This window comes from Pinus tabuliformis, chromosome 3_1, assembly GCF_031772625.1.
Source record: "Pinus tabuliformis cultivar Carrire ecotype Pingquan chromosome 3_1, CPIR1, whole genome shotgun sequence".
Taxonomy (NCBI): domain Eukaryota; kingdom Viridiplantae; phylum Streptophyta; class Pinopsida; order Pinales; family Pinaceae; genus Pinus; species Pinus tabuliformis.
In genome coordinates this window covers 946,628,720-946,648,776 of record NC_142301.1, presented here as the reverse complement: position 1 = coordinate 946,648,776, position 20,057 = coordinate 946,628,720, and the positions used below count along the sequence as shown (strand labels likewise).

General features: G+C 33.9%; 1 pseudogene; it reads left to right on the top strand.

The window, feature by feature from the left end:
- Window positions 1-10,334: 10,334 nt before the first annotated feature.
- Window positions 10,335-16,497, top strand: LOC149190907 (transcription termination factor MTERF4, chloroplastic-like; annotated as a pseudogene).
- Window positions 16,498-20,057: the final 3,560 nt, after the last annotated feature.

Here is a 20,057-nt window from a genome sequence, read left to right as displayed (position 1 = left end):
TAGAGTCAACATGAAATTTTATTAGAAAGAGAATGCAATGGACCTAGGATTAAAAAAAGGAGTCCAAGTAGGTTTGAAAGTTCTTATACTTGATGGACACATAGAGCTTAAGATTGCTTGAGTTACAAATTCATGACAGTAAATAATGGTATGGTTCATTAATTGGTCTATTTTATAACAAATTCGTGATTACAAAAATTCATGTTCAATTAAAAACAAGTTAACAAGGGAATTTTGATTGAAATTATTGTTAACTCTGGTATCTCAAGATTTGACTTGAATGGGAAGTCTATCAGAACTAACTAACTAACTAACTATATATATATATATATATATATATATATATATATATATATATATATATATATATATATATATATATATATAGATGGGCCAAATAATACAATTGTAACTACGAGGGGAAAATTCTTGACTTAGTTTTTGCAAGTCTAATGCTTTTAGAAAATATCATAATCTGAAAGGACATCATAGAAACCTATTTTTATATATAGATATACATAGATACACCCAATCATGAATGTGTATATCGAATACTCGGAGAATTCGTTGTCTGAACGTGGCTTGAGAAATTGATAGTGTGTATAGGTGAAGTGTGATAAAAAATAAGCAGATGGCTGAGAAAGGTGACAACAAAAAAGACACGTAATCTTAAGAAAATTGAAGCCATCATAAAGAAAATGTTGGTAATATATCGGCATAAACATTACCTATGCATGTTGTTGTGTGCAGTGCTAACAAGGAAAAATGCATTCTGTCACCCACCACTAGTACCCCAAGTAAGTACCTTGAAGAACTGCAATATGATTTTCATGGGAACAAGTGAAGTCTTGTTAAATGGTGGATTATGGGAAAAAAATCACACTAACATAATGTACTAAGGAAGCTACCATGTATAGAGATGCAGGGAAAAAAAATAACTCCATAATTGATTGCAATTCAACGACAAGGGGCAGCACATGTGACCCCATGCATCTTAATTAATAAGTTGCATAATAGAGGGATGAAAACCACAAGGAAAGAATTGATGAAAACCATAAGGTAAGGCATGCTGCAAAGAAAATATGGTAGGATTTGGTAATGTAATTTTTCGGTTATATTTCGTGGACTTTAAGCATGCCCATGTTACTTGAGGTTATACGCTTGAATCTTTAATGCTCATGGTGAGTTATTTTAATATTACCTACCTTGTGCTTCCAGCCTTAATGGTCTACTGGGGAAAATATCTTAAGGGAATGTATACAATAAAGTAATTAAAGTTATAAATAATCAAAAAAAAAAAAAAATTATAGAACCCCAATTTTTGCATGAAACCATCAGCAGATGAGTAACGCGGACATGATTGGTTCCACTTAAACCAAGGAAACGATAAATTGGTAATTGGTAAGTTGAAGCAATTATCCTAGAACTTGGTAATGTTCTATTGTGGCATGTTTAATATCATGAAAGTATGATGATGCCTATAGAATAGATCACTGGTTGCATGTCATCATGGGAACAAAGTAAGGAAACCTTCCTTGTGATGATAACAAGTATAATTTATGTATAAGGGTATGATAAAATAACTAAGTAATCTCATGTTGGAATAGGGTTATTATCTATTAATATTCCATCGGGCCTTACATGTCAAATGTATTAAAATAATTTTGTTGAATGAAGTGGTATGAGCCTATGTTCTGACATATAAGGAAAGAAATATGTTATACTAACATGGTGAGTGTGAGCCAACCAAGCATGCATACGAGAACAAGAGGGAGAAACCCCATTCCAGTACACGGGAGAAAAAATTGCATATAACTTACATCAACAACCTGTAATACAGGATGAGAAGGGGACCAAAATTGAATGAATACTACAAAGTGGACCCTTAAAGAACTAAAGAAAATAGCAAAGCAGCCAAGATGGGCAGAACTAGATTTAATTGGACATAATAGACAACAACATGGTCATTTCAAATATGGTAGGAAAAGGTAATTATCTTAAAATGTTACTCATGTATGGTTGATGCGTATATGACATTTGAATTAAAATATAAGTATAGTAATGTTATTAGTAAAAAATGCACTAGTTGCAATCTCTCATTAAAGACAAGAAAAGTAAATGGTTCTGAACATTTTATTGTTACTACGAAAATAAGGTAGATGGAACTGATACCTCCGTGGTATCAAACTTATAGCAAAACCACATGGTGGGGTCTCTGTCGATTCACATAGCCATTTGATAAGTAAAATAATTTACAATAATGAGTTTACAATGATGTTGCTAAATCTTATTGGGTAGAGGTTACTCACGCCTTGTTTACTTGTGATGGGCACTAATGACCTTTACTGGGTATTTCAATAACAACTCATGAGTTATGTAATAAGGACGGTGTTTTACTGGAGGGGGCAAAGTGTAACACCCCTCTGTAAAAAGTTGTAAATGTTTGTTTTACCATAAATAAATTTATGAAATTGTGGGCCAAGTAAAGCCCTAGGTGAATGGTAGAATGTAAATGTTATTCTATTTTATGAAATTTATTTTTATAAATAATACAAGATATAGACAACCATACATTTACGGGAAAAACGCTAAGAGAGATTTTCATTTATGAGAGAGTTAAGAGAGTTATTCCTCTCTTTAGAAGAGAGATTTTCATTTCCCAGAGAGTTAAGACAGTTAATCCTCTCTTTAGAGATAAGTTATTCCTCTCTTTAGAAGAGATATTTTCATTTACCAGAGAGTTAAGACAGTTAATCCTCTCTTTATAGATAAATAATCTCAGTTGGTACAAAGGATCCAAAAGGGAAAGTGGTAAGAAAAACCTTAGGCAACCTTGGAGAGAAGAGACTGTAAGACTAGTACCTCTTGCATGACGCTACAAAAGGGGGGCAAAAAGCTACGAGGACTTAGATTTCTTGAGTTGGTTGGTATAGAACGCTACGAGGACTCAGATTTCTTGAGTTGGTTGGTCAGTGGAACGCTACCTGAAGCCTAAGTGCGCACACTAAAGGCCCTAGACTATAGCTAATTGGGACGAGGTGGTCTTGGGTGACCTGTGAAGGTTCGTGTTTAGATAACTATATGGAAGTGAAACTAGCTCACGGGGAATTCTGGTGGTGGAAACAGTACTCACTTGTAGGGTGGAGCACTCTTGTCCTTGTTGTTTTGTGGCTGGACCAAATAGTTGAATAAGGATAAGTATTTGACCCAGTACCTATGATTAATTATTTTATGTTTCCTGCATGCGAGTCATCCTTGTGATAAAATATGTTCATTATGTGTATGGAAGAATGATTGCAATTAACTACATGAAAAGTATTGGTTAACAATAGCCTATAACAACCCTTGCTACAAATTGAAAAGACTAGAATACCTTAGCAGGTCGCAGGGATAGGACCCACTCAGGGAAAGGCTTCAGGCCAAATATAATCATAATAGTCATAAATTTAATAGTAGAAGCAAGTAATCATTCATATTATTTTGAAATATAAGTATACATAGAATAGGATCAATCAAGTGGTTATCATCAATGTATCGTTACATTTTCTTGTTTTATCACCAAGCCAAATACTCGATAGTCCAGAAGAAAGTCTCGAGATTGATAAAAAAAAGGAAGTGTGGTAGTGTGTCATAGTAAGAATTATAATGTTAAACCAATCATGATGAGGATGAGGATGAGAAGGTGGCAATAATGCAAGGAAGCTAAGATCAAGAGGGAGCTAACATTATACTATAATCCTAAAAAGATAAGTATTTTCTATCTCTCTTGTTTAATTATTGTTATTGTTGTTATTTTACTATTAGTTAGTCTCTTGTATTTGAGTTCCTTGCTTGGTTGTAATTGTTCTTCCATGGCCTCCTAGTGAGGCTTTTAGGTACATAGTAAAAGCTTCCAAGGCTTTGACAACAGTTGGAATAAGTGGAGTAACTGCAAATGGCAAAACCAATAATCCAAAGGGTAACTCAACAAAAGTAATTATTCTGAAAACACAATAATCATAAACAATTAATGGGTTGTAATATTGGAGCACTGAAAAATATTTAAACACATTGTAATCAAAACATGTCAAAATACAATGAAGAGTGTTTTTACAAATCAAGAAACCATAATTCAATAAGCTTATAAATTAAAATATGGTTCTTCCCCTTAAAAAGGCTCTTCTTTCTTTTCAAAATTCACATAAATATTTAGATAAAATAAAGTATCAATATAAAAGAGGTCCAACCTAGGATCGTATGTTGTAATAAATATAAATTAAAACTATTAATATAACTGAGAAACTAACTATCGGAGCTGAGAGGTTATATCTTTAAAGCAAAAAATCTTCTTAAACATAACAAGATGCTTTCTGGCACTTTAAAAGAGGCTAAGAAGCCCTAATTATGATATTTAGTGTGTGACTCAAATTTGAATGTTGGAAAAGAACCAACCGCTTAGTCCCCTGAAAGGATGAAATTGGGAATGTTAAAACCTCGAAAATTTGTGATAAAGTACAACCCTAGCGCCCTTGCAATCTCAGCAAGACCTTACCTATGTATCATCAAAAAATAATTTGTTAATATAAGTAGGGGAGAACATTTCAAGGAAGGATTTTAACTCTTAATAGGAGTATATTTACTTAAACAACCTTATATCAGGGAATCACACCTACAGTCACCCTGTAATAGGAAGAGAACTTAAAAAATTATTAACAACCCATCCAAGTTTTGAAAATTGTTTGTAAGAAGACATAAATTTTATCGTTTACCTGTGTTGGGGTTAGTCGCACAAAGAAATATGACCTGGGCAAGTTTCTCGACCATAGGAGAAGCCTCAACCTGATCATTGCAAGTGTTGTGTGTGGAGCCTGGTTATTTCTATATTCAAAGGTATCATTTCATTGGACCCCAATTCGTAATGGGGCGGAAATGCCACCTGTAAAATATTTGTTGCAGGGGGGTCCGGGGGAGCCGGTTGCAACCTTTGGGAGCTCGCCCCTAGCAGGGGAATCAGGTGCAGTGGCCCCGGAGCTAAAAATAGATGTAAAATTGCCTTGTAAAATGTTGTAATTTCGTAGTCAATTTGGGCCGTTCATTAGACGGAGATCTGACGGTAGAAGTTATGTTTAATTTCAGGTTTTTTGCCCTAGAAGGCACCCCCTCGCTATATATGAGGGAACTGTATTGCGTCTATGTAGATCTGTATCCTAAGCGAGAAGAGAGAGGAGATTGAGCGAGAGAGAAGAGGGAATTACAGTGGATCTGTTGTAGGTTGTATCTCTTCAGTTTGCTAGATAATATAAAAGGAAGGACTGGTTGTTTCTCTGTGGACGTAGCCAAAACTAGGTGAACCATGTATATCTGTGTCTCTCTTGTTTTATGTGTTTTCTATGTTTATATTTCTGCAATATTTTATGTGTTCCATTGCTCTGTAATATATAATTTTCTAACAACTGGTATCAAAGCCGAAGGTCTATTTCGCTGATAAGCTCGTAGGAGAGAAGGGTTCCTGGTTTGAGTGGGAGCAATGGCGAAAGATGGTAGGTTTAGGGTCGAAAAATTTAACGACCAAAACTATCAATTGTGGAAGATGCAAATGGAATATTATCTATATCAGAGAGATCTGTACCAACCATTGAGCGGAAAGGCAAAGATGCCGACAAGTATGACAGACACAGAATGGGATATTCTCGATAGAAAGGCACTTGGAACAATACGGTTGTGCCTAGCGGCATCGATAGCATTTAATATAATTTTCAAAGGAAACAACAACAGAGGGTTTAATGTCGGCATTCGCCAAACTATATGAAAATCCCTTGGCCTCAAATAAGGTATTTCTTATGAAGCATTTATTTAATATGAAAATGTGAGAAGGTGGATCTGTTGCGGATCATTTAAATGAATTTAATACAGTTACCAGTCAGTTGAGTTCTATAGGGATAACTTTTGGTGATGAAGTTAGGGCTCTATTATTTCTGTGCCCATTGCCAGAAAGTTGGAATGGTTTAGTTATGGCCATTAGTAACTCTGTCTCTAGATCTAGTACTTTAAAGTTTGATGATGTTGTCGGTGCAATCCTTAGCAAGGAAATGTGACAGAAAATCTCCGGTGAGACATCAGGTAATGCTTTGACTGCAGAGATTAGAGGAACAAAAATGGAAAGAGGAATGAACCCTAGATATCGCAGTAAGTCAAGAAAAGGCAGATCCAAGTCCAGATCATAAATAGTGTGCTGGAAATGTGGGAAGAAAGAACACCTAAAGAAAGACTGCAAGTCTCGGAAGGGAAAAGAAGGAAACATGCAGCAAGAAAATAACCATGAAGCGAATGTAACAGGTGATGTGTTGCAAGATGCTTTGATTCTTTCTTTAGAAAATATTATTGATGTCTGGGTGGTAGATTCAGGGGCTTCATTCCATGCCACACCTGATAGGAAACATTTTCATGATTATGTTCAAGGAGATTTTGGACAGGTTCGATTGGGTGATGATAAACCCTGTAAAATCATTGGAATGGGTATAGTTTTCATAAAACAACAGAATGGAAATCAATGGCTATTGAAGGAGGTAAGGCATGTTCCAGATCTGAAGAAAAATCTTATTTCAACAGGGAAGTTGGGAGGTGAAGGCTGTGTGACTACTTTTACAGATAAAACCTGGAAGGTCACTAAAGGATCCCTGGTAATAGCAAAAGGAGAAAAGGTTGGTACATTGTATTTATGCAATGGTATTTCTAATTTTGTTAATGCTTTAACCTCTACATGAGAAGATACGACATTGTGGCATCATAGGCTCGGGCACATGAGTGAGAAGGGGATGTAGATTCTTCACTCAAGAAATTTTTTGCCAGGTTTGAAGCATGTTGATTTAAAATTCTATGAGAATTGTGTTTATGGAAAACAAAAGAGAGTCAGATTCCTCAGAGTTGGGAACGAAAAGAATAGTGAAAAAATAGAGCTTGTGCATACAGATGTATGGGGACCTGCTCAGGTATCATCTCTTGGTGGCTCTCGTTAATATGTTACTTTTATTGATGATGCAACCAGAAAAACCTAGATTTATTGTATTCGAAATAAATCTGATGTATTTGATACTTTCAAGAAATAGAAAGCTTTGGTTGAAAATGAGACAGGAAAAATGTTGAAGTGTCTCAGATCAGACAATGGAGGTGAATATTGCAACAAAGAGTTTGATAGGCACTGTTCAGAGAATGGGATTCACAGAGAGAAGATAGTTCTAGGAACACCACAAGAAAATGGTGTGTCAGAAAGGATGAACAGGACAATCATGGAGCGTGCAAGGTGCATGAGATTGCATGCAAAATTGCCTTTACAATTTTGGGTAGATGCTGTAGATACTATTGTTTACCTAATAAACAAAGGGCCTTCAAGTTCCTTGGATGGTGGTATTCCAGAGGAGGCATGGACAGGGAAAAATGTAAACTACTCTTTTTTAAAGACTTTTGGTTGTGAAGCCTTTGTCCACATTAATAAAGAAAATAGAACAAAGCTTCTGGCAAAATCAAAGAAATGTACCTTTATTGGATATGGTGTTAATGATTTTGGTTATCACTTTTATGATTATGAAAAATAGAAAATCATTAGGAGCAGAGATGTCATATTCAATGAAAAGGTTTTGTATAAGGATTGGCTGCAGGAAAATAAACAGGAAAAAGAAAATAGAGAATACACAGTGCTTGACGAGATCACAGAAAAAGTGATGGTGCCTGAAAATCATAATGATCAACATCCAGAACAACAACAAAAAGCACTTTAAACAGCTGAAAGTGGTGTTGGAAGATCTACTAGGAAAAGTAGACTCCTTGAACGATACTCTCCTTCATTATATTATGTATTGTTGACTGATTCTCATGAACCAGAATGTTATGAAGAAGCGGTACAGGTAGAAACCAGGAAGAAGTGGGAGCAAGCCATGAAATAAGAGATGGACCCCTTAGCACATAACCTGACTTGGCACTTAGTCAGGTTTCCTGCAGGTAAAACAACATTGCAAAATAAATGGGTTTACAAGTTGAAGGAAGACAATGGAGGTAGACTTGTGGTGAAAGGGTTTGCACAAAAAAGGGGTATAGACTTTGATGAGATATTTTCTCCTATTGTTAAAATGACTTCAATCAGAACTATTTTAAGTCTAGTAGCAGTTGAAGATTTGCATCTTGAGCAATTAGATGTAAAGACAACCTTTCTCCATGGGGATTTGGAGGAAGAGATATATATGCAGCAACCACAAGGATATCAGGGTAAAAAGGAAGGAGAAACTAGTGTGCAGGTTGAAGAAGAGCTTGTATGGCTTAAAACAAGCTCCAAGGCAGTGGTATCTAAAATTTGACAGGTTTATGTCTCAACAAGGTTATACTAGATGTCACTCTGATCATTGTGTTTATTTCAAAAGGAAAAATGATGGCAGTATATTACACTGTTATTGTATGTAGATGACATGCTTGTTCCAGGTTCTAACATGCAGGAAATAAATGTGCTAAAAAGAAAATTGGCAAGCTCATTTGCAATGAAAGATTTGGGTGATGCAAAACAAATCCTTGGTATAAGAATAACTAGAGACAGGAAGAATCACAAATTAACATTGTTTCAAAGTTAGTACATAGAAAAGGTGTTGAAAAGATTTAATATGAAGAATGCCAAACCAGTTAGTATACATGTGGCTAGCCATTTCAAATTAAGTAAGGAGGAGTATCCCAAGGCTCAGAAAGAAATGGCTCATATGTATAAAGTTCCATATGCAACAATAGTTGGAAGCTTAATGTATGCAATGGTCTACACAAGGCCTGATATTGCACAAGCAGTGGGAGTTGCAAGCAGGTACATGAACAATCTAGGAAAAGAACATTGGATGGCGGTGAAGTGGATTCTCAGGTATTTGAGAGGTACCACAAATCAAGCATTATGCTTTGGTGGTTCAAACATTGCTCTACAGGGATATGTTGATGCAGATATGGTGGGTGATAGAGATAACATGACGAGCACAACAGGGTATGTGTTTATTGTAGGTGGAACAACTGTCAATTGGGTCTCAAAACTACAAAGTGTTGTTGCACTCTCAACAACAGAAGCAGAGTATGTTGCTGCTATAGAGGCTAGTAAAGAAATTATTTGGTTACAAAGGTTTCTGGATGAATTGGGTAAGAAGCAGGAGTTGGGCAGGTTATACAGTGACAACCAGAGTGCCATACATCTTGCAAAGAACTCTGCATTTCATTCCAAGACTAAACATATACAACTCAAGTACCATTTCATACAGTCAGCATGGGAAGATGGACAGTTGAAGCTGGAAAAGACACACACTACCCAGAATCCTGCAGATATGTTAACAAAATTTGTAACCAGGGAGAAACTGAGAATCTGCTCAGTTTTAATTGGTCTTCAAGTATGACGAAAAAGATGAGAAACATCCAGGTCCAAAGTGGAGTCATTATCCAACAAATGAAGCAGCGGTGGAGTTGCTATAATCAGTCTCCAAGTGGGAGATTGTTGGGTGTGGAGCCTGATTATCTTCTGTGTTCAAAGGTATCGTCGCATTGGACCACCCGTAAAAATACTCGCTGCAGGGGGGGGGCAGTTGCAACCTTTGGGAGCCCCCTTGGCGAGGGGATAGCTAAAAATAGATGTAGAATTGCCTTGTAAAATGTTGTAATTTCGTAGTCAATGTGGGTCGTTCATTAGGCGGAGATCTCACGATAGAAGTTATATTTAATTTAGGTGTTTTTTTTCCCTAAAAGGCAACCTCACGTTATATATGAGAGTATTGTATTGTGTCTATGTAGATCTGTATTCTGAGCGAGAAGAGAGAGGAGATTGAGCGAGAGAGAAGACAGAATTATAGCGGATCTGTTGTAGGTTGTATCTCTTCAGTTTTATGGATAATATAAAAGGAAGGACTGGTTGTTTCTCCGTGGACGTAGACCAAACTAGGTGAACCACGTATATCTGTGTCTCTCTTGTTTTATGCGTTTTCTGTGTTTATATTTCTGCAATATTTTGTGTTCCATTTCTCTGTAATATATAATTTTCTAACAGTAAGGATATCAACATGTCCTTAAAATTTTGACTGTCGTTGTTTTCACATGTTAACAACAAAGGCATAACCACAAACAGTAACCCTAACCTTGTTAATACAATTCAAAAAATGCAATCAAGGTTTGGGGATTCCTCATGACAATAAGCTTGATGAAGGAAAAAAATAGTTACCTTAGAATACTAGGGTGATAATTGGCCAACCATTTGGCCGAGCGAGTGGAGCGAAATGAAGAATTGAAAATTCACTAGTGGCCAAACCTAGAACCATTCACACGTTGTGTAACTAGATACCAAGATTGGGAAAATGGCTACAGGCAAAGATTTCGCAGAGGAAAATGGCTACAGACAAAGATTTCGCAGAGGAAAGACCTGGGTTCGAAGAAATGGTAGAAAATTGCCACTAAAAATCTAGAAACTCCATCGAGGATGGTAGAGCGTTGACGCACGGGTTATTCCCATAACTACCCTAGTCTTTGTCCACCATCAGATTAACCCTATGTACCCATGACCGTAGATCTAGATAGGGAAGGTTGGATAAAGTTTCAAATCCTAAATAGAGTATGGTTGGAAGGTGTGTAATTCCAGCAATTTCATTAATATATACGACCCACGGGTATGGTTGGAGGCTCAATCGAACATTAAACAACATAACCCATTTATATAAAAGAAAATCACCGCAACATATACATATATGCATTTACCCAAAGATAATCATCGAAGAAGCCAAATGCAACTAAGAGCATGAGCATGCTTATCATAAAGAGGTGGGCCACATTAATTTATTTTATTTTAAAATAAATAAGAAAAAATTGCTCTTAAAAGAAATTATTATAAATTAAAAAATAAAATAAAAATACAAAAACTTTATAAACAAATTTATTTTTATAAACACAAATTTTTTAATAATTTTAATATGATATTTATAATAGGTCTTTAAAATTAATATCAACATCTGCCATATCTTTTCCAAAAAGTATGATAAATAAATCACAGAATATTAATTGTTAAAATTTGTTAAAACAAATAATGTCTTAAAAGTCTACATTACATCAGAAATATAAATTAAATATTGTAAAAATGAAACTAACTATGATAGCTCTCAAATTTTATGCGTCATGGCGTCTTATTAAATTCAACCATTTATCATGAGCAGATGCAACCCTGCACACGTACTGTATGCGAGGTTACCCTTTCCACCATGTTAAGGCTGGAACTAACCAGCCTGCCATAGGGCATTAAATGCTTGTTTATATGCAAGTTGGATAACCCGATAACACGCGCGTACTTATTTCTTATTTATCTAATCTCTGCGCGCACGTGTTATCCGGTTATCCAGCCTGCATATAACTGGGCATTTAATAATCAAATCAAGATTGAAATTTGGAGTGGTCTATTCGGGCCGTTGCTACTAAAAGTGGTGGAAATCTAAGCAAAAATTTTAGAAAAATCTTATAAATACAGTGTTTAAATTATGTTTTTGATGGCTGAAATAAATTTAGCACAATCAAAAAATTTTAAGACATCTAAAATTATAAAAGTTTGACGGCTTTTACATAGATTTACAAAAACCTGCCAATTTTTTTCAAAATATAACGAGAATTTCCATCAACATAAACAAAAAAAGCATAATCACTACGGCTTTAAATCCAATCATCTATGATGAGCAGCTAAAGCTCTACTGTACGCGAGGTTATTCTCCCAACCATCACAGCAACTTAATCATTTTAATAATCGTACTGTACGCGAGGTTATCCTCCCAACTATCACTATCACAGGACGTTAATAATTTTAATAATCAAATCAAGATTTAATAGTGGTACGACCGCTGTACGTGAGCAGGATTAGAAAAAATAAAAACCCAGACCAATCAAACAATAAAAATTTAATTAAATAAAATTAAAATATGAAACAAAATAAAAATTTATAAAGTTAATCTTGTATACATCTATTTGAATTATCTTTCACAATCATAGATATCATAAATTTTTAAAGCTTAATATATTTATTATGTATTTAAATATTTATTATATTTTTTCAATTTAATGATTTAAATTATAATGAGTTATTTTGTAAATAAATTTAATTAATTTTATTAGATATTGTTTCATATTAGTTTTTAAATTAGTGATTTACATTGAACGGTATATGAATAAATATACAAATTATTTTTTATGAGTTTTTTTCATAAGTAATTTTAATTAAATAATTTATTTAAAATTTAAATGATTCAAAATATTTCAATTTTAAAAATTCAATAAACAATATAAATAATAAGAAATTATTTCAAATGTAAGATGAGTTAAAATTGAAATAATATAAAAATTTGAATTTTTTATTGAATTATTGGAAATTAAAGGAATGAGTGATTTTGTACCATATTGTAATATTAAAATATTATTATATAGAATTAGCGGATAAAAAGATATATCTATTTATCTATCTATCTATATATATATATAATGATCTGGTTAACTCTAATCTAAAGAATAAAAAATACCTTGTAGTATAGACTAGTGTAAAGAAGAAAATAATATTGTTAATTTTTTATAGTAAGTTTCATGGTTGGATTAAGTTGATTTTAGACTTCATTTGTAGTAAAGGGATTGTACCTTTTCATTTCATATGAAATAGAAAAAATATATTTAAAAAGAAATGAACTTAGACAAGTTGTGTAGTGAAATTGGACATTGAACAATTCCAAAAAATCTCAGAGAGAAAATAATCTATCATCTTTGCACCCCTCATGCCCAAATTAAATCCAATTTCAAAGAATTTATCATTATATTTATCTTACTAACTTTAATTCTTTAAAACTATGATGATCTTGGAATGTTTCTCTCAATGCTTTTCTAGCCTATAATAAAATTTTAAAGAAATTCAAATAATCTCTTTTTTTTCTTAAATATCAATAAACCAATTCTAATCAAGTGAGCATTAATCAATCATTAAAATAAATGATATTCACAACAAATAAAATTATATAATGAAACTTAATCAATTAAATAGAAATATTATTTTAAACAAAAATTCTATTCAACTAAGAAAATAATATTGAATTTATCTATTTAACGATTTAAATATTTTGAATGAATATATTATTTTTAAATAATCATAATTAATATTATTTTAATAAAATTAAAATAATAGTTTTCAAAATTCAATAATTAAACTAAGTTAGAAAATTCTCAAAAATATTGTTTTGTTTTTTTCTATTTTAATAATGTAATATGCATCTTAGAACACTTGGAAAGGGATGATGTATCAGTGACATATATAAAACATAAGTTTGAAAAAGACAACGATTTTTTTAAGTTATTAGTAAGAATTAAAAAATAGTTAATATAACCATTATAAAGACCCTCTTTAATAAATAAAAATTATTGTATTAAAACATATCACATATATAAAACATAAGTTTGAAAAACACAGCTATTTTTTTAAGTTATTAGTAAGAATTAAAAAATAGTTAATATAACCATTATAAAGACCATCTTTAATAAATAAAACCTATTGTATTAAAACATATCACAATAGAACTTGAACTTAAAGAAATAAGTTATCATTTCTTTGTCCCATTGAAATGCTTAAGCAACTTTCAAGAATGGGAATATTCCATCTCAGTGGCACTCTTGAAAATATGCTTTTCTTTTTCGTAGACTAGGCATTCACGACTCTCGCATTATCTGAGTACGAAATGCTTTATTGTGTTTGTCAATATTTGTGCTTTATTCTTTGAATAATTATGACACCTAGGATGTCTCGATGGGATGTTGAATTATATCATATCCTTCGTTTATTGGTCAAAATCATGGTGGAATATGCGGACTAACCCTCCTTTAAGCTGTGCATTGCAATCAAGGTGGAATATATGAGATAATAAGTTTGTATATAATATATCTTTTTGAATGGATAAGACATCACTTTTTGAAATATTTTTTATTTTTATTTTTTAATTTAATTTTTATTTTTAAATTGAGTAATTTATATAATAAAAAAATTGAATGGATGTTTGGGTGAGAGCTTGTTTTTCTAAGACGTAAGGAAATAGGTTAATGGCAAAAGACCGAGAGGCATCTGGCACGAGTGAAAGTCTGCCCCCTTACAGATCACCAATGGATTATTCTAGGTGGTGTGGTTTTCCTAGTCAAGTAGGAGTTAGAGATGGTTGTCCTCACTACTAGTTTGACATGTTTTCCCAACTATGAAAAAAAAAGACATCATTTTTTACAACTATATTTTATTTCTATTTTTCAATTACTTTTTATTTTTAAATTGAATATTCATAGAGTAGTCACTTGTTACACTGAAGGTGTTCCTATGATGAATTTTGGCTGGGCAAATTCACCAAATCACAAGAGCTTATTTTTGTCTTCCTCTGTAACAATTTTTGACATCAAAAAAGACAACGATTAGATTTTCGATTTCTCCACCGACAAAATTGCGTGATGGGCACCCTCTGACTCCATTGCATCGAAGACAGGCTCTATACCTCCTTCGCATGGAAAGACATCACTGCTATATTACCTTTGTTGTTTGGTGATCAGTTTCGGATTTTGTCTTTGAATGCAATTCAGATAATGAGTTTATGCTATTTGATCCAAAATCCCTCATAAACAATTATGCTTATGTGATTAAAGGTTTTTAGAAGGTTTCAGCATCTGGTAGTTCCAGTTCATTGGTGGAGCAGTTAATTTACCAATTCTACACTGTATTTTAAAGCACCTAGAAGATTTCTTTAGTTTCTTTGCATGGACCATTCTTTATTTTTATTATAAACAATGTGCAACACAACATGGATTGAACCCACTAGAAGTTTGAGCAGGAAAATCTTACTACTAGAGGTGTTAATGCAAGAGAAACTTGCCTTTTGGTAATAGTGGTATGCTAGAGGGTATGGCGGTTTTGTATTGGTTCTTTGCACAATCCAATTTGTGTAGTTTATGCCATACCAAGACCGCTTTGAATTCCAATTTTAAACTTGGTCTCTATAAGCCAAACTAGGCCAAAGAATCTTCATTTCTATGAAAAGGGGTGGCCTTACAACATTGGAAAGAAGGATTGGTTGTTGAATGAAACATCTATTGCATCTCCAATTACAAGGCAATGTCTACTTCATCTAAGGCGCCTTTACCTTTTCAACGGGTATTGTCAACGGTTCCAATAAAAACCCTAATGTCAATGTTATAATTTGTGATCACTTAAGAAAAATGGGAATAGATACGAAGGATCTTGAAGAGTTAACCCTTCCTACTACAGTAAATGTTATGAAAAAGGGTCGAATTTTTGCAGAAATTAGGACTTAGAATTTAGGATATAAATGAGTACCCTCTAATGTTGGAATGTAGTGTGAAAAGGAACATGTTGCCTATTCTTGACTATTTGGAGAATTTCAGTGTTTGTAAATCTGTGCTTCTAGATCTACTTCAAATATACCCACAAGTGTTGCATTACAGTGTTGTCACAGACCTTCAACCTATTGTCAAGTTTCTTGGAGGGCTAGACATTAAGGCGAATGACATCCCACGAGTCAAAGAGAGTTATCCTGAACTACTCAGCTTTAAGCTCAAAGGTACAATGAGAACTTCAGTGGCGTACTTAGTCAGCATCAACGTGGACTGTAGATCTTAGATTAGAGCCATGCTGACATGATGTCCTCGTATTTTGGCCATGCAAGCTTGAAGGGTTATTATGCTGATTGTGGACTATCTTATAAGCTTGGGATTCCGAAAAGAATTTATAGAAAGAATTCGTGAGAAGAAACCATACGTTCTAGGTTTTAGTTAGGAGGAACAAATGAAACAGAATGTGGAGAGTCTCCTCAGTTTTGGTGTAATCTATGAGGCACTTGCTTCTATTAAAGTGCAGTGTTTGAAGATCCTTGGTCTTGATTTGAAGCCAAAATTGATATTGCAACAAGACTTATTAAATTCATATAGGAAGATAGGACCTGAATATTTTAGCAAACTTCTAAAGAAAATGTCACAAGTTGTTGTCCTTAGTCAAGATCCATTATTGAAGTGAATTGAACTTCTTAGAGTGTGGATATTTTCATCAAAAGACATAACAAAGTCACATGCCCTCAGTGGCTTTCCTTAAACATGGATGTTATGACACTTAGTTTCAATTATTGCAGGCATGAAATGAACAAATCATTAGAAAACCTTCTAGATTTTCCTCCTTACTTCACTTATAGCTTAGAAACTTGAATCAAACCTCGATTTCATAAATTATCAAGGAAGGGAATAGTATGCAGTTTATCATGGTTTCTAAGCTATAGTAACGAGAGGTTTGCAGAAAGACTGTATGTCGAGTACATTGAAATTGATGAAATGGAGCCATCTTTCAGTTTCAGTGGACCATTAGGATTGGCAAAAATAGAATTTTTTTCAGAAGATAATAATGAGGAAATTGAATACGACGAAGAAATTGAAAAGGGTTCATTTTACAAGCGTACACTCACCGTCTAGTGCATATTACTATCTGAAGGTGAGGTTACATTTTATCCAGAGTTTTTACCAGGTCAAAGTCAAGATTACCAACATATTGTTGAGGTCATGATAAACATCCTCTATTGAATTTTCTGTTTCACTACCTTTTAATTCAACATTAGGTTTTTCTTCTATGTGGTACTCGTGGGTTGCATGTAATGGATCAGATCTTTAAATCTGGTAGTCAGATTTGGTGATGAGGTTCTGGAGGGGTTGGTCGACTTTCTTTTTCATGCTTTGTGTGGAAACTACTAACGAGTCAAACTTATGCTTAATGTTGTAAAAAGTATAACAAACTTTTTATGCATTTGAACCACTTATGTGGAAATCAGTAATCTATTGATATATCCATTCCATTTGTTCTCCATATCCCTTTGTAAGATGCACATACACAGAAATAGACACAACAAGAGAGTATCGAATAAATAGATGAACACAAAAACACATACGATGTTTGAATTTTGTCTTAATTTGATAGAAATTTGAAGGATGTTTATAGCTGTTTCTATGGAAGTTTGATGCCCCTGCCTCTATATGTTGTAACCAAGTAAGATTAAATCTCTATATCTTGGCATTTGCTTTGTGTTAACTAGGATGGTGTGTAGAGGTGATGTATGTTTCCTTGGCGTCTGTGAGGGACTTTCTCAATCTCTACTACTAAACCCTATTATATTTCTAACGAGAAGGAAATTAGAAGAATGGGAGGGAAAAAGAGCCATTGCGAGGAATGCATGTTTGGATGGAAAAGGGAGCTCCATTTTTGTTTCCCCTAAAAACCCTATACATCTTGTTCACCAAGGTCCAAACAATATGACAAAGAAATTTGCCAAGGAGTTATCTAATTTTTGTTTTGAAAATACACCATCATCTAGGTTAACTCCAATATCAAAACCTCTTGCACCTGTTGTAGCTTCATAGGCTTCCTGTAACCAATTTTTCAAAAGTGTAGTAGCACTTGCTTCCAAAGCTCAATATTTTGAGACAATCTCCATTGGCTTATGGTTATATTATTCTACTTCTGGAGGTTCTTTCTACTGCACTTGAATGTTAAGGCCACACATAGCTAGTTTTATCCATAGTATTCAACATTGGAACCAGTTCACCTAATAAACCAGGTTTCAAACAGAAATCGGTCAAATTAGGACTGACTAGATCTCAATGAACCAACTTTAAAAAAAGTGCATTAAATAATTAATTTTTAATGAAAGAAACTACTTTTAAGATTTAAAACTGTGATTCCAAACCAATAGAGATAAAATATGTAATGTTTGCTCATATATATACCATGTAATGGTGAATATATCAAAATGGCACCGAGTGCAATGCATATCATTCATGGAATACATAAGTAATGTGGCTCTAAATGGCCTATAAAGTCCAAAAATAATGCTACAAGATATGAGGCCATTGGCCTAATACAAGGCTACAAGTCTACATATCAGTGATCAACATGATCATTCCTCATCATGATCAAACTCATCACCACTACTAGACACAGAATCATCATTAGGAGATACATAAAAATCATCTGGATTAGAGTCTGAGGATGCTTCAACGTCATCTGCAACCTTAATAGTAGCGCCAATAGCAATAAAACTAGACCTAATGGAAGCACGAGTTGGTTGAGTTGCACGACTAGTGTCTTCCATTAGTTATTTTCCTTTGCTTAAAATTCATTCAAGCTTATCTAATACCGTTTGGCTTCAATTCACATGCTTGTAATTGTATTTGTTTTTCTAGTCTTTGTTAATTCCACCCTACAAAACAACTGCACTAGATAAAAAAGAACTCAGAAGCAATGAAATAAAATAAAGTTTCAAAGAAGGAACCGCAGAGATTTCCGCCCCTCCTGAGAAAATCGTTATTCAATCCATTATATAGCCATCTTGTTCGGGAACGAGTAGGTGAGTCATTGGGTGCTTACACGCAAGGTATTGATTGTTGATAATGTGGTTTATGTGTGTGGTCGATTGATGAATTTAGATTGGTTTTTATAGAAGAGTGTCCCTCTTTCCACCTCTAGAAGAGTGTCCCTCTTCTCCAATTCCACCTCCTCTGTTGTAGTTCCCATTCCTCTTGCTCCAACACTAGACTGTATGGAAGGTAACTGACGATGATGTCTTTTTGAATACTAAAAACACCTTAGTTAGTCCCAACAACAACCTAATTCTATTCATTAGTCTTTCTGTTCAAAATTCATGGCCTTCAATTCTACTTGAAACAAATAACCGTGACTGTAGACATTATGAACATTGCAGACCCACCCGACGTGTCATATTTTAATTGAAAGGAGGCAGGTAAAAATGAGGATATGGAATTGGTTGGGATGAATAGTCTCTGTCCAGCCTAACAATGTTTCTATGAGATGTGGAGTCCTTCTCAAATATTTGTATGCTCCTTACTAATGTCTTTGAGCAAATTTAGATATTTGTCATCTATGTATTCTTATCAAGAAGAAATTTAGCTCCACTCAAAGAAATGACTAATGATGCTTGCATTGGAGAGTTTTACAAACCTTATGTGCATGCATTTAATGGTGGGATCTATTCATGGTAAGATGATCTTCTCAAATATTTTATTCCTTTAGTGTACCTTTGCACCTTTAGGGAAAATTTCTAGTCATTTAAGGAATTTGGAATTGATTTAGTGAGAATGTTATTATACTCTTGAGTCTACTCCAACAACTACCCAAAAATCATACTAGACAGATAAATTGAGTTTCAAATCTCGGAAAAAACCATATCTTAATAGGAAAACACTTTTTGGTAGAAAAAATCCACCATTCAACCTAGCCAAAAGTATTATTCATTGTCATTTTATTTGACGGGAAAAAATAATCATAATTGAGTTATCAAACTAGTAGTGAGGACAACCATCACTTGCTACTACCCTCGAATGCAGGCTAATTCATCACCCTTATTCAAGGAAAACCATATCACTTGGAATTATCCATTGGTGATCCTTAAGGGGGCATACTTTCACTTTTTCCATATGCCTCTCGATCTTGGGCCATTAACATGTTTCCTTACATAAAAAACCATCTTTTAACCGCGCAAAAGCATCTTTTATATGATTTCACTTGGTGTTACGGAGACGGAAGAATATTTACGATCGTCTCGTATGGCCTAAAACCTTCCATACTCGAGCTTCAAATGAATTTCATTGCATATTAAATTTATATTCCTCCATGACTTATAGCTTGCACCTTTGCTTCTTCTTCTAAAAAAAAAGAAAAAGTTTGCACCTTTGCTATGCTTTTATGCCTTTAGCAGCAATTGGTGTGATTTTTAAGCTTTACCAACAACTAGTTTGTTGTGGGCTAGTTGTTCGTCCATGCCTGGGACTATTAGTGATCAATAGAGCATTGATGGTGTATTAATCTTTTGTTTGACCAAAAATATTTATCTGCACGGAATCTTTAACCAAACATTTAGTATAAAAAAGTAATATAAAATGTATTATGTTATTTTTTATTAGTCCGTAACATTTGGAGTCTTATTGCAAGACTCACGCATCCCAATGAAATTTAGTTTAGGATA